Source organism: Triticum aestivum, chromosome 6B (genome assembly GCF_018294505.1).
Source record: "Triticum aestivum cultivar Chinese Spring chromosome 6B, IWGSC CS RefSeq v2.1, whole genome shotgun sequence".
NCBI lineage: Eukaryota > Viridiplantae > Streptophyta > Magnoliopsida > Poales > Poaceae > Triticum > Triticum aestivum.
In genome coordinates, this window is record NC_057810.1 from 70,867,135 (window position 1) to 70,883,087 (window position 15,953).

Consider the following 15,953-nt stretch of genomic DNA (forward strand, 5'->3'; position numbering starts at 1 on the left):
CGTTGTTGCTACTTGGTAGACTTTGGCGAGGCTGCAGATTGTTCGCTTCCGCATGTTATTTGATGCGAAAGTCTCGAAGACTGTTAATACCGTACTGGTACTGTTGGGCTGGTTGTCCGGGGCAAGAAAGCCTTCGCCACTTTTGGCCACCTGCCGTAGTATCCAACATGCTCGAAGGCTATGTGTTGGAGTGGCGCCCTCCGTACTGTGGATTTTGCAGGGTTCGTTGAGCCATCCCTCCAGTACGGTTCCATGCCCTTTAGGGGTTTTTTGCTTTTTGGTTTTTAATCCAGGTGCTTGAGTATGACGCACCCTTTTATTTCGGACTGGGGTTGTATTCAGGGCCGGATTGTCCCAAAACCTGGTTTCGGTTTTCCAGGCACTCTCCATCGCACAGTATATTTGTACAATGGTCGCTAGGTCGGCAAAGCGTGTAACTTCGCGACGACTTATGGCATTTATGATTCCCTTGTCCGTGCAATTGTTGCAAAAAATTGAAATCACGCTTTCTTCGCGGCAGTCCTTTATCCTGTTCATAACCAGGAGGAATCTGGCCCAGTAATGATGTACTGTTTCATCGGGCTCTTGCCGTATTTGAGATAGATCGCTTATGTTTGGGTGGGCGGGTGGAATTAAGTTCGGAATCCCGCCCGATCTGAGGCTCAAAGGCCAAGAACTTTCCGGATTTGGGAGCTTGGTTTGTTGCATACCTTCCAACAAATCTGGTCCGATGCCTGACTTTAGGTTCAGTATTTGATTGACGTTCGTCCCTCCGCGGGAATCCGGCATGGAGGGATCGGGAATCCGGACATAGCTGGTTTTTAACATAGAAGAAGAGTCGCCGCATTGTTCCTCTACCACAACAACGTGGTGGGTAGCCTGGGGAGAGTTAATTTCTCTCAGATCAGTTTTAAGACCAATCTGATCGTTGTCTGTAGCGACTCCCAGGGCGGCGATGCGATCCAAGAGCTCGTTTACGGAGGAGAGCTCAATCGGATCTAGCTACTCGGCGAATTCCGAGCTGACGTGAAGATCACTTTTGATGACCTGAGAGGTCATCGTCGGAGCGGTGGCCGAACAGGCGGTCATAAGAAAACCACCTAGCCGGATAGTTTGGCCGGCGGCCAAGGCTCCCTTGACGACGGCGCCGTCTTTAAAGATGGGAAAAGGCATCCTTCCCGATTGCGACGGCACAGAGGAACTCTCAATGAAAGCACCAATGTCGGTGTCAAAACCGGCGGATCTCGGGTAGGAGGTCCCGAACTGTGCGTCGTCTAGGCGGATGGTAACAGGAGACGAGGGACACGATGTTTTACCCAGGTTCGGGCCCTCTTGATCGAGGTAAAACCCTACGTCCTTCTTGATTAATATTGATGATGTGCGTTACAAGAGTAGATCTACCATGAGATCAAGGAGGCTAAACCCTAGAAGCTAGCCTATGGTATGATTGTTCTTCGTCCTACGGACTAAAGCCATCCGGTTTATATAGACACCAGAGAGGGCTAGGGTTACACAGAGTCGGTTACAATGGTAGGAGATCTACATATCCGTATCGCCAAGTTTGCCTTCCACGCCAAGCAAAGTCCCATCCGGACACGGGGTGAAGTCTTCAATCTTGTATCTTCATAGTCTTGGAGTCCGGCCGATGATGATAGTTCGGCTTCCGGACACCCCCTAGTCCAGGACTCCCTCAGTGTGGAAATCAAGAAAATTGGTCGATCCTTCTCTGAGCAAAGGGCCTCCCTGCGCATGCATTAATTTCCTGGGCATGCTTGTTTCTTCTCAATGTTGCGAGCACTTTGAGCATGTTGGCAAATCCACAGGTAGCTAGCTGCCTCATCTTGCAATTGATGCTGACACATTTGCAGCAAACACATGAGGCAATAGAGATGACTCAACATGGGTCCATATTGTGCAGTTCCCCTGATATCATATTCATTGTCCTGAATCTGAAAAGATAGGAAAATAGTAGCTATACTTAAACGGTGTTGCAAAACAGTAGCACATATCAATAGCTCGGCATGACAAAACACGATCATCTGGACGAAGGGGATACTGACCTGCCTGAGGAAGATTACATATAATTTCATAATTCCTTGGTTGATTTCCACCTTCGGCTGCACTGCTTGTTTGCTCCTCCACACATGATAGGATCGTTCCGCACTGCATTCAGCAAGTCAGCGTATGAATAAGCTAATTTCATCTTGCGGTGGTCATTGTACCTAGTTACGAATGTAGGAATACCTGGAGCACCATGAGGTTAGCTGACAGCAGGTAGATGCAGCCATATAAATTTTGTGCGGTGCTACCAAAATTGAGGTTTGTATCCCTTCCCGTTATGAGAATTCTTCTTGAAGTTGGTAGAATGTGACGGCTTGTTCTTTGCATCAAACTTGCCTTTCCCCTGAGATTTGTTCTTGTTGTTTTGGGGCTGGTTGGGCTGGAAGTTCTTCTCGTGTACCATGTGGGCACTAGAAGCTCCCTCGGCGACCCGAGCACGTGTGTCTTTTGCTCTCGCCTTCTCCTCAAAATCAAGAGTGCTAATGAGATCCAAAATAGAAAACTCATGTCTCTTGTTTTTCAGAGAAGTAGCAAAATCGTTCCACGAAGGTGGAAGCTTGGCAATGATGGTCCCAGCAACAAATTTGTCCGGCAACACACACTTAAAGTGCTCAAGTTCCTTAGAGAGTGACCGTATCTCATGAGTCTGTTGAACAACAGAGCGCTCATCAATCATCTTGTAGTCACAGAATTGCTCCATGACGTACAACTCGTTGCCAGCGCCCGAGGGCCCAAACCTGACCTCGAGCGCAGCCCACATGTCTTTGCTGCTGTCAAACAACATATACGAATCCACAATGGAATCGTCAAGAACACTCAGCAGGGCAGCTTTGAAGAGGGTATCCATCTTCTGAAAAGCTTCCTGTTGTGTAGGATTAAGATCGCCCTCAGGCTTACCCTTAGTGGCATCATAGCAGTACATGATCTGAAACCAATATACTACTCTTGTGTGCCACCTTTTATATTGCACCCCCTTAAAAGTAGGCGGCTTCAAAAGCGCAACAAAACTACTCGGAGTAAATTTCCTGTGATTAGGTTTTTGGATTGGATTGTTGAATATATGAGCAATTTAGTATGAGATTTAATCCGAATCAGTAGTAAATAGATCATGACGACAATTGCAAACATCTGGTGCGGACTAAACCAGGAGGACAGAATCACATACTGTACAGCGGGAGCAGAACCGATGTGGTTGATGTTGTCACTCATGTCGTTGATGAAGAGGTTACCGAGGTCGGGGAAGAAGGCTGTTGTTGAGGAAGTCGTCGCTGGCAGCAGTCACAGGAGTATGCTCCCCAAAAACCTGATCGCCCCTCTCCCGTACAGGATCACGAAAGGCGGGGTTTGGAGGACTGTTGTCCCTTCTCGCGGTGCACGCCGGAAGGAGGGCTGGAGAAGAATTGTGTGGCGGCCCTAAGATCTGGAACGGTGTGAAACCATATGATACAGCAGCGGCTAGGGTAGAGCATGTCAGATCGGAGTATAATAGTAGGCCTTTGGCCCCCAAACCCCACGTCCAAGTCCATAATAGCTCAAAAAAAGTTAATAATAGCCCCACCAAGGTTTGTCTAAAAAAATGGAGTAATTAAGGCGTCCGTTAGTCCCTTTAGTATAAATACAATATCATTAATAATGGCCCCACCTTTTGTCTCACAAAGTAGAGTACGTTGGAGTACAATCGGCTACACGTTTACAATCCGCTTCTCTTCTCTCTCCTCTTCTCTCTCCTTCAACTAATCACAAATACTATATTTAAATCCTTATAGCCTGCTTATGTCATCTAATTATAGTACTTGCTCGAAAAGTTACTATTCACTGTGTAGTCTGAAATGCCGGGCGTGCAGCGGGCGGTGCCCTCGGTCGGTGCGCCGCTTCAATGGCGGAAGTAGTGAGAGGTCACGTCGCCCTGACTTGCCATCAATGTGGAGCGGCGGGCTCAGCTGGCGCCGGGCGGGACGTGCGCGCGGGAGGGGGGAGGGGTTTTTGTTGGGCCAAGAAGGTGAGAAGCCAACTTGGGATCGGTCCGGACGGGGAAATATCATGTGCTCCCATACTCTGCATATGACACTAGTCTATGTTACTACTCCCTCCTTTCCGGTTTATAGACATGTTTAGAGTAACATACTAATATGTTACAGTACAAGTTACTCCCCACTATGACCAGCCTTGGCCTCTCCCAGTGATCCACCATGTATAGCTGCTAAGCCTGTCACGTAGGCATAAAATATGATGTGGTACCAATAAACTAAGCACCTATGCATTGAACACTTGAGTTACTAAGCCATTTAATGCACTTAGCACCTCATCTAAAGAGCATTAATAGTATAGCCAGCTGCTGGCTATAAGCCTACAGGCCATCTTATAGTCAACATGTACAAAGTGCCTAGGACCACGTGCTAGAGCTGTCTCTTCACGAAGAGCCCGCTTACCTTCTCTCTCCTCTTCTCTTTCCTCCAACTAAGGCTGGTCGTAATGGTAGTATCATAGCTAGTATCATGCATGCCACCTATGCAATTTGAACGAGGTGTCATAGCATTAAATGAAGAAAGAAAGAGTGGAGTATCATATCATGATACTGTATCATAATAAATGCTATGCTACTTTGTGTCATGCATGACAATAAATAGAGTACTACATGATACTACTATATGATACTATGCATTACGGAGGTAGTATCATACACTAGTATCATATGCATGATACTAGTATATGATACTCCCCATTACAACTAGCCTAAGCAGAAATATACTACTGTTTATTCCTTATAGCCTGCTGACTCAGCTCTATTGTACTTGCTCTAAGCACATCTAAGCACTTGCTAGCACCCCTTGACCGTGGACCTTGACGGTGTACGTCACCTTGTGTCTCATAATTTTCCTCATCATCATCTGAGTCCTAGAAGATCTCACCCACATCATCATTATCATGCAGCCGCCTTGATAGACAACGTGCGTAGAAGGAGTAGAGGCGACTGGGGACGCACCACCACCACGTCGTGGGCACTCCGTATGTGCTCGTGTGCGTGCAGCGTGCGTGTTTTTCCATCGGTGCTAGCTCTAAGGCCGAGGCTGCGGGTCGTCTTTGTCTCCGACTAGTAGTTGAGCAACGACGGCAAAGAGGTGCTGCAAGAGATGCGTATGTGCCATTGCGTGCGAGCTTCGCTGTAGCACAACGAACCGGACGTCGCCATGGATGGCGCACACCTCCATGCAGCCGAGTGTGTGCGCATGCATGTGTTATTCACGTGCATTCTGCGGCCGAGTGTGTGTGCATGCACGTCTTATGTACGTGCGTTGTGTGCTCCATGCTGTGCGTGTATGTGCATGAGTTGGATCGGATGGAGTTAGTGAGTTGGCTTGTGTACATATTTTAGAGTGTAGATTCACTCATTTTGTTTCGTATGTAGTCCCTCATTGAAATATCTACAAAGACTTATATTTGGGAATGGAGGGAGTATAAAACATCTTCAACTTAGCATCCTGATGTACCGTTTCTAGTGGTTAGCGAAAAGTTCATGTTCTTTTAGTTGTTTATAGATGGGCAGGCGGCAAAAAACAGGGGAAACGCACAAGGTTCCTTGCAGACGCTCCACCGCGAGGTTCCTTGCTCCTCCTCGGTCGTCGGGAATCTATGCTCTTCAACTCTTTTCTTTTACGTGAGCTTTGTTCATCCTTTTCCCAACACGCGAGACATCTAGCATCAAGGTGCACGTGTCATGCAAGAAAATGGAGATAATCAGATAAGCAGTGCGTAAGTGAGTCGTGCGGGGGGAAAGCGGGGGGAAACCCTTTTCCGTAAGTGAGTCGTGCACTTCGATGGCACCTATGCAATATTTTTTCTCCTCGATGGCACGTGAATGGCATGTGAATAGTGCACGTACTCAACGGCGGAGCACGGGATGGTAGCAATGACATGGTCAGCCCTTTTGGGAGAGAGTACATACTACTAGTAAATAACTTTAATGTGTCCCGTCAACTCGCAGAACGACGAGAAGCTTGATTACGCCTTCTCCCTCGCCAACGCATGCGCGGTGGCTCGCGGCACGAGGAGAAACTTTTGCTTACAAGCGGTGGACGTGCAACAGTTCATTTGGTGTCAGATTGCCAGAAGCACTACTGTAGAACCATCGACTTCCGGAAGAGGCGAAGAGCCAAGCGCAAGGTCACCTAATAACCTTAGGCTAGGCGTAGTGGGAGTAACATAAGTAGAGGTACCTCCTTCTTTTTATTCTAGAAACAACCACACGTGAATATCAAGGTGTTGGTTACGTAGAAGAAATTTCCTGCAGTCTGTGCTCAGCCCTCCTCTATCTCTCTTCTCAGCCAGCCAGCGGACGCGCGGAGCCCATCGTCTGTTTGCTCACATGCGGCCCCACATGTAAGTGAAAACGCAAGAGGACCCACTGAACCTGCACATCTTTCACCTCGACGTGCTGGTGATGAAAAACAAATCCAAGAAAGACCTTCGGTGGCCGCTTTTGGAGTTACTCAAGAGTAGTAAGATTCTATTTACAGTTTAACCCAAGATGCACATCTCGTGGCTTCAACTACCACTCTATTTTCTTTCATGACACGACCTGGATGCTAGATGTCCCACGTGTCCACAAAAGGAGGAAGAACCCGACCAAATCTGCGGTTGTGCTCTCGGATTAGACTAGTTGTGCTAACTTCAAAATTTTATTGTGTACTCCCTCCATTCCAAAATACTTGACTTCCATTTGTCCAAAAATGGATGTACCTATATACTAAAACATGTCTAGATACATATATATTTTGACAAATAGAAGGCATGTATTGTGCAACGGAGGGAGTAGAATGGATGCAAGTTTTTGTATTGGGAAGAAGAGTACATCCATATATTGATAGAGCGCAATTTAGTAGATGTTCTATCACTTTTAGCTAGCACATAGGCTATAAATGAGATTAGTGCACTTGTTGATACTCCTACTTGGTATGTGTGTTGCTGCTTAGACGCAGAGAAAAACGGACCGGAGGGAGTACTGGAATAGAGGCTAGACATGAGACTAGATGCAAGGAAGCAATGTCTACTTCTTTACACTCGAAGAAGAAAGAAGCACGCAAGATCGAGCCTCCGCAGATCAATAATGAATGCATTGAGAAGGCACTAATCCAACTTATAGGAGTAGTAAAATGTATTCTTGTGGTTCTTGTTTTCTTTGGTCTTGCTTTTCTAGTAAAAATTATAGTTGGAGTTCGTGCAAAACGGAGGTCCATTTGAGGTCATGCGTTGCAGTTGGCCTTACAACTGGGACCGCAGTTAAGGAAACCGACTATCGGCAAACCCCCACCTCGCCCGCTGCGCGACGGCTGAGTTAGCGGAACGATGAGGTTGAAGAGATTGCTCTAGCATGGACTCCAAGAAATATGGTGTCAGATGAAAGTCGCGCTGGTGGCGTGTGCCGTACTCCTGGACGTGAATGCTTGTTCTGGCCCATGCCACCCTACTACTCCTACTACTTACTATATAGTACTACTAGTATCGAGGATTCGAGGTGCTGGTTACATAGTACAATATGGCTATAGTAAAAACACCAGCACAACGCGCGAAGCATGTGAAGCTAGTACAAATAGTGTACTACTATTGTTGATTGGCCTCATCCGATAACTTGTTGCAATGCACGTACAATTATGTATTCGGAAAATATTTTTTTGCCTCGTCGCACCACTCACTCACAGAAGCGACTCGAAAGCCATTCATAAATTTAGTAAGTTTATCATAGGCATATCATTTTATTACATACAACAGGTCATCAACCAACATCGACAACGAGGATACATTATAAATACTAAAGTTTTCACCACACAACAAATAACAAGCAATGAAATGAACTTCAACTCAACCATTCCTCGGTGTTGGAAATGTTTGCTTTGAACCACAAGTGATTCTCTGGGACGGGCCATCCATTGTTGATCTGGAGACCAACGCAGGACTGATCATCCAGGCTGAAGCGGCCTACTATATCAGTACCAGGGTAGGGAACCACCCAAATGTCCGAGGTATAGACACGGATGCTTCTCATAAATGGTAGTAACGTTGTGTCAACAGCAGTTGGATCGCCTTTCACCATCATTGGATAGTTTTGTCGAAGGAAGAGTGAGTTTTCTCCAAGACTATCAATTTTGTACCAGGGAGAAGGAGTTGGCGTTAGCACACTAGTATCCATCCCGAATACCATGCAATGGGTGTTGGAATAGGTCTAGAGAGTGCGACCATGGGAGACTACACCTGCTTCCTTAGCAGTAACATCATCAGTGGGCTGTATACACACGAGAAGAGGTGATCCACCGAAATTAGTTGCCAGGCGCCAAATAGTATATGGGCGCTGCTCGTCCTCATGATCGTGATCATCAACATCGTCATCTCCCCCTTGGTTATAAATATCTTCAAGTATAGGTGGTGGAATGTTTGCAGGACCTTGGAAACACAAGAAGAAGGTTAATTAGTAAAGGGAAACTTGCTAACCCGCATGCATGTGGATGAAACAATTGTAATTACGGTGGAAGAAAAACGTACTGAAACAACAATTCCATGCAAAAACAGTGCCATGAGTGGTGGCAGCAAACACAAGTCCCTCGTATTCAATTGCATCACAGTACTCATCCGTGTACAGAAACTGATTTTTAAGCAATATCCATCGAGTCAAACTAGCAAGGACGGCAACAAGCTTGCATCACAGTAGTTCCAAGAGCGGTTGGGAACTCGAGAAATTGCTATCTTCCGTAGAAGACAGTCACCATGATTGTATTTGAACATGCGTACAATACCGGTGTGCTCAACCACTCGGCATTCTGTTGAGATTTTTGGAAGTGGAACCCGATCACGAGTGTACACATTCACAAGTTCCCACTCGTAGTTGGACCCAATGTAAACAACCGAATCTCCATGCCCAAGCCTTACCCTCAAGCGATGGCATCTTAACATCATACGTATCATTATCAAGCGGCATCAACTTGCACAGGGCGAGGCCTCTGTCGTGACGGCCCCAGTCATCAGGGTCATGGCGAAGAAGATAGGGGAGATCAAACCGCTCCTTGACTCTTGGGTTCCTTGTAATGATGTTATTAGTTGAGTCAAGAATGGGCTTGAACAAACCTGCCATGCTAGCCGAGGTGATGACGTCGCACCGATCAATGAGTTCCTCCACCACATCATCTTTCAGATCGGGGCAAAAATAACGGGGTCATTTCCGTCCTGTTCCCTCCATGGAGAAGACGATCGGACAATGGCAGAAGAAAGGGTGAAAGGACGAAGGAAAATGGAGGAGGGAGAGGAAGAGCGTGCGACAGCAGTTCCAAATCAAGAGGGAAAGGCGAAGAGTCGATGGACGGTTGCCATTTTGCGACGGTTCAGGAAGGGGTGCCCCGGCCTACACATCGGTTCAGAAATACTCCTACTACTCGCCGTCGTCTCACTGATATGTTGGAATTGGACCACATGTCAACGAAACATGGTGTGTAATTTCTTGTGCAAAATGCGATCTGGCCACGTTGGCCCGAGGTGCCGCATTAGTTTTTTTTTGAAAGTTTGCCGCATTAGTTATCGACCTTTATTTTTTTAACATACAATCTAAATTGATAGCTCCTGTGGTCATCACACGTGAGCGGATATAGTGATGGTTGATTCGCCCGAGCAATTATTACTGTGGGAATATGGGAGTACCAGCGGATTCAAGGAACATAGAAATGATGGTTGCTTCGTCCGAGCAACTTACTATGGTGAAGGTGGGGCTCTGTGATTTGACTGATCACTAGTCATTACTACTGCGGCGTAACGACTGGGGTGAATCTTTCCCTGAAGTTGTGTTGTGCACTCAATATTGCTGCATGGCAGGTGGAGCCGGATGAAGGATGTCCAACATGTCGGCGAAATGAAGTTGAATTGTTTATGGCATTTCTATCAATCCTTCAGGATTTGTTTATATGTACGCATAATTTTGATGAAATTGTACTGTGATGCTATGAAGGTTTCAACTCTGGTTCCCGCAGGAAAAAAAAGGTTTCAACTTAGGATTCATGTGTCTTGCCTCGAGATTATCTCGTTACAACATTCCATCAAATACAAATGAAACTACCATGGCTAATGCATCTCAATGGTTCACAGATCAGTGCCAATATTCACATCACAACTGAAGACAAAGTTGTGAGAAGGTGTACAAATAAAGAAAAAAATATAATTGATCGATGCTGTTCCTAGGCATGGCTCCATTTCCTTGGCACAGTGTTCATTGCTTGGCAGCTAGTTTCACCCAGCTCTGTAGCCAAAAAAGAGGTGTATGAAGGACACCACAATCCGATCATTTTGTACAGCTCCACTAAAATCGGGCGGACCATCCCTATTTGCAAAGATATCGAGTCAGTGTGATTACAATAATAGTGGAACTAGATGATGAAACATAACACACATAAATAGAAGCCGATCACCTCTACGATCTCTCTTTAGGACTAACTTCTTGTTGGAGAAGATTAGGCACGGAGTTGGATGAGGAGGATAGCAAAACCAATCTCCCTTTCCGCAGTCCCATAGAAATGTAAAAACGTTGCCCGTGTGACATTTTGGCGGAACTGCACAAAACACTCTTCAGAAAAGTGATTTGTGCAGTTCACCAAAAGGTCGCAATAGCAACGAGGTGAAAATGGATAGCCCTGTTTGCAAAAGGAGGTCGAAAGGAAACAATTACTGCCCAATAACATGAGTTGAAGACACATACGCCGACAAAAAAGAAGCATGTTCCATGTAAAAAGGGAAAGATAGCACATGGTGGTTTATCAAAAATGGTTTGAGGACGAGATTGCAAGATTGAAAGTACGTCGTCCGAGATACGATTTAAGCAAACAACTAAAGAAGATCCACATGCAGCAACATGGGAAGATGGGCAGTAGAGCAAGGCCGGAGGAAGCTGTACCTGAGGGTCGTCAGGATGTTACTAGGAGGGCGCCGGCGGCCGGGATCTACCCATACTGCGACATCAAGCAAGTGGCGAAGGCCCTATCGTGTCGGAGCTTGGTCAGAGAGAACGGCGGCTACCGCAGATCGGGACGAGCTGCCTCAACGCCGTTGAACGGAGAGACGATGCACATCCTCCCTTTCCGCCGGCGGACGAGATGCGGCCGGATCACTGACCAACGCTGAGAGAGAGAGGCCACGGCGGCCTTGTGTGAGATTGTGTGACGAGACTCATGAGAGACAAACCCATTTTTCCATTTTCCCCACGACAATCATTTTATATTCTAGGCATGGTACCCGACCCTCCTTCGAGTAAACAACCGCTACACGCATCAAATTATCACGTGGGCTGCCTTTTCGTACAGAAACGAACTCCACCGTGTACCCGCGCGGGTGTGGCCGGGAACGAGACGTGAGTACATGCGTCCTGCGTGCACTTCTTCTTTAGGTGCAGGTACGTACGTGGGTGGGTGTGAGAGAGATGGTTTGTGCGAAACAGAGGCAATGTGTTGATGATATCTCAATCAGAAAAACGTAACATTTGCAATGTGTGTGAAATGGAGTCATGGACATGAGATATCGATAGAATTGAAAACAGGGATGAAGTGTGTGGCTGCGCGATCGATAAAGAGTGCCATCGAATTTGTGTTTGCCCACATCAAAGATACAGGGTGCTGGCCTACTGGAATTTTAGAGGGCAGAGGTGCAGTTCTTCTCCGTGGCATGGATACCTACCTACAACGTTCGACTATCGGTGTGTGTGGGGGGCGGGGTAGAGACCGGTCGACTAGTATATGTGTGGGGAAGGAGAGAGACCTAGCTATGTATTGAGGGAGATCGATCGACATCCATGGATATGTGTAGCAGAGGAATAAGGTTGGGAAAAAGACAAAGGTAGAGCGTCGGAGGGTTGGTGGTGGAGTGGCGTCTCACAAATGGTGGGAGAGGCCTGCTAGACAAACGGAGGGTATGAGTGCAATATCAATAAGAGAGGGTGGGGGATGTCTGTCTGTCTATGCACGTGCGTGTGAGAGACGGGTCGAGAGGTATTCAAGGATGATGAGGGGAGAAGATATGGTTGTGGTAAGCATGCGTAACTACATAGGAAGATCAACCGTCGTGTGTCCGAGAAAAGGAGAGACATAACTAGCGAGGTAAGTGTATCGGTGCTTGGTGAAAACGAATTATAGTCGACCTGGCTATATGTAGGGAGATCAGTTCATATACACGCCTACATGTGTTAGAAGTAAATAAGGTCCGGAGAGGCAGACAGGGGGAGAGGGTGTGGCTAGGAGGTGGTGCGAGAGGCCTACCATGTCGAGGGGGAGGAGTGTTCGAGCATGTGATTAATGAAAAGAGGGGCGGGAGTGTGCACCTGTGTGGAATCATATTGGACATATGGGGGCATGGACGGTGAGAAGAGAAGAGGGGAAGTATATATGTGTTTGTTGTAGGCACACTTGGCTAGAGAGGTATATCAACCGGTGTGTGCCAGAAAGAAGGAGCTGGGGGCCTACACACACCGCTGGTGGACGACCTAAAGAGAAATAATGAACGTGCGCGATGGAGGGGACGCTAAGGGTGTGTGAGGGGGGCGGGCGTGTGCATGCATGATAGAAAGTTAGCGCTAGCTAGCTACAAATAGAAGAGGATCATGAAGGTGTAAAAGACAAACAAAGATCATAATTCATTATAAAAAGGTGGATACAGATACTTGAAGAAGATATCATAATGTAGAACATTGATTATAATTTGGGCTAATGTGTGGCTTTTGCAACTCAGGTCTAAATACTTGTCATAATGTAGGGGGCGGGGCACTATACTTTGTGTGATAAACATGGTGTACGTATGGAACATGGTTTAGATTATCAATATATAGTTAGTACATCAAATGTACTATTATTTGGAATCAACATCATGTGTATTCAAAAAATAGAATTCGAGTTCATGTAGTACACATAGTTCATATCTATCTCTATAGTAAGCATGTGGTGTGTTATTAAGGTAATACACGAATGATGGTTGAAGTTGGCAACAATCATGATTGTAGATTCTTATTGAAAAAGAGAAATGAATTTAAATTTAGTTCGAATTACAGCGATAGTATAGACATTTGGAATGCACTAAAATGTTGGTATGAGTAGGTTACATGCATTATACAGCAAGCGAAAAAATTTAATCGGACATAACATGGATTCATACTCCCTCCTTCCATCTATATAGGGCGTAATGAGATTTTTAAGACCGCCTTTGACTATTGACAAGATTAATAGTACATGACATGCACAATGTGAAAATTATATCATTGAAAGAACCTTTCACAAACGAAGTTAACGGTGTACTTTGTGTAAGTTGCATGTCATATATCATTGCTCTAATATTTGGTCAAAGTTAGCATCAAAAAAGGCATTAGGCCCTATATAGATGGAAGGAGGGAGTAGCTTTGAATAGAATTTGTATAGTAAAACGGGGCAAGACTCTCTCTTTGTGTGGTGTGGATAGTTTTATTTTTTCATTTTCTTTTTGGTTGAGGGAAGTGCGAATTGAGTTGGTACGTACAAATACAATATTACTACACGTTAGGCTTGTCCCTAAAATTCAACCCGCGTCTTGTTATATCCCAAAAATTCAGATATCGTTCTCCCAAAACTGGCGCCTTCAAAACCCGCGCCTTGCTATCCCGAAATTACAACGCGCGCGAAAACTTCCTCCAGCTGCCAAATCCCGACACGCGAAATCCCCCTTCTAACCCCGAGCCGAAAGGGCCGCTAGTTAAAATTGATGGGGGGTACTTTTGTAACACACCCTACATTTTGGACAAGCGCGTCCCTAAGTCATGCTTCACCCCCTCCCATCGCCCCCTTTTCGCCATTCGAAATCCCAGGCCGCCATAACCTCTCCGCTCCAGCCGTGAAATCCCACCCTCCTCCATCCACCACGTCACCGCTGCCAGCCGGAGCCTCTTCCCTGACGACGTCGTCAACCACAACAGCTCGACGTCCCTCGTCCACCTCCCCGGATGAGGATCTGTCGTCCATCTCGCCGTCCAGCCGGTTCAGCCGCCCCGTCCTCCACCTCCAAGGAGCTGCTCCGACAATCGCCTCGTCTATCGCGGCTGCTCCATCCCCACAGCGCCGCCTTAACCTGCTCCACTGGAACTGCAGCATCCTCACCGACTCCTCGGACGAAGCCGAGGCCTACTCGGCGCCACCAAAGAGGTTGTACACTCATCGCATCGCACCTTCTCCTTAACTCGACCTCCCGGCGCCGACGGTGCTCCATCCCTATCAGGACCCCGACTCGATGCCACATAGATCTAGCATGTAACACCTCATATCACTTTGCGGCCTCACGCACGGTATTCCCACGGGTGTCGTCTTACCTTTGCCTGGGACCGTTTGCGCCTTTTGGCACACGTATATGATAGTGTCGCTAGCATCCATATGATAAGGAGCCCGGGCCGACATGGCTAGTCGTAAACCCAAAGTGGCACAGACTTACAGGGACAAGCGTCCATGACCCAGCATCGAACGTGTCGGTCATCAACAAGTGGGTCCGAGCTGTAGCACTGGGCTAGCAGGACTCCGGTAAACCGGGCTGTAGCGGGCTAACAGGACTTCGGTACTCAATGCGTGACATTTCCCCGAAGGGACAGACACAGGAACGAAGAAGGACACACGCCGGCCAGCCTAAGTGTTCTGGAGCAGTAGCAAGCTACCATGGCTCGGTGGAGACACTAGGAGACATTTCCCGGTAAGAGGGGCTACTAAGGATAAACAACTAGATAGTCAGATCCCACACATACCAAGCATTTCAATAACATACACACAATATGCCCGATATGTGCAAATACAACATGGCATCACAACGAGACTCTACGACTCAAGTATTTATTCAATAGGCTCCGAGGAGCGAGATATTACAAACATGAGTCTCATGACCCAACATTCAGAGCATACAAATCAAAGCACAAGCGGAAGCTCAACATGTCTAAGTACAGACATCTACAAATGAAAAAGGCTGAGAAGCCTAACTAACTACCAGATCCTGCCGAGGGCACAAGATCGTAGCTGAGGTAACAAGCTAAACGTCGAAGTCCACGTGGAACTACTAGTGAGACTGAAGTCTCTCTGCAAAAACATAAAATAGGCAAACGTGAGTACAAATGTACCCAGCAAGACTTACATCAGAACTATCTACATATGCATCATTATCAACAAAGGGGATGGTGGGGTTTAACTGCAGCAAGCCAGCTTTGACTCGGTGGCTATCCTGAACTACGACTGCAAGTAACTCTTTTGAGGTGGCGCACACGAGTCCACAAATTCACCAATCAATACACCACCATGGAACCGCTCCCGTCTCCCTACGAGAACGCCATCCATAGCACTCACGCTTATCTTGCGTATTTTAGAGTATCCACTTTCACTTGTCTATGAACTGATATAAGCAACCCAGAAGTCCTTTACCGCGGACACGGCTATTCGAATAGATAATGTTAACCCTGCAGGGGTGTACTTCTTCACACACGCTCTCACCACTTACCGCCGTTTACACGACATGTACTCGGCAACCTTCAAGCGGAAGCCCAACGTGGGTGTCGGCCACGACCTGCCTAAACACTCAAGTCTCTAGTCCAGGTTTATCGCCTATTCGGGTTCCATCCATGAGGAGATCCGGCCGGGGTTTCGCTCACAGCCCCAAACGATGTGAACAGGGTTCCCGAGACACCAAACGGGTGCCCGGTACACCGTGCCACGTGCCTACCGCATCACAGCACACCCCTCCGGTCAGCGCTGCCCACGGCCTCCAGCATACTACAAACACCGGAAACTACTTGCAACTCCTGGACAGAGGACAAGGGTGATTAAGACGCCGAGAGGGTCCATTGGTTTCGGGCCCAATGCGTGGTAGTAGCTGAATCATGG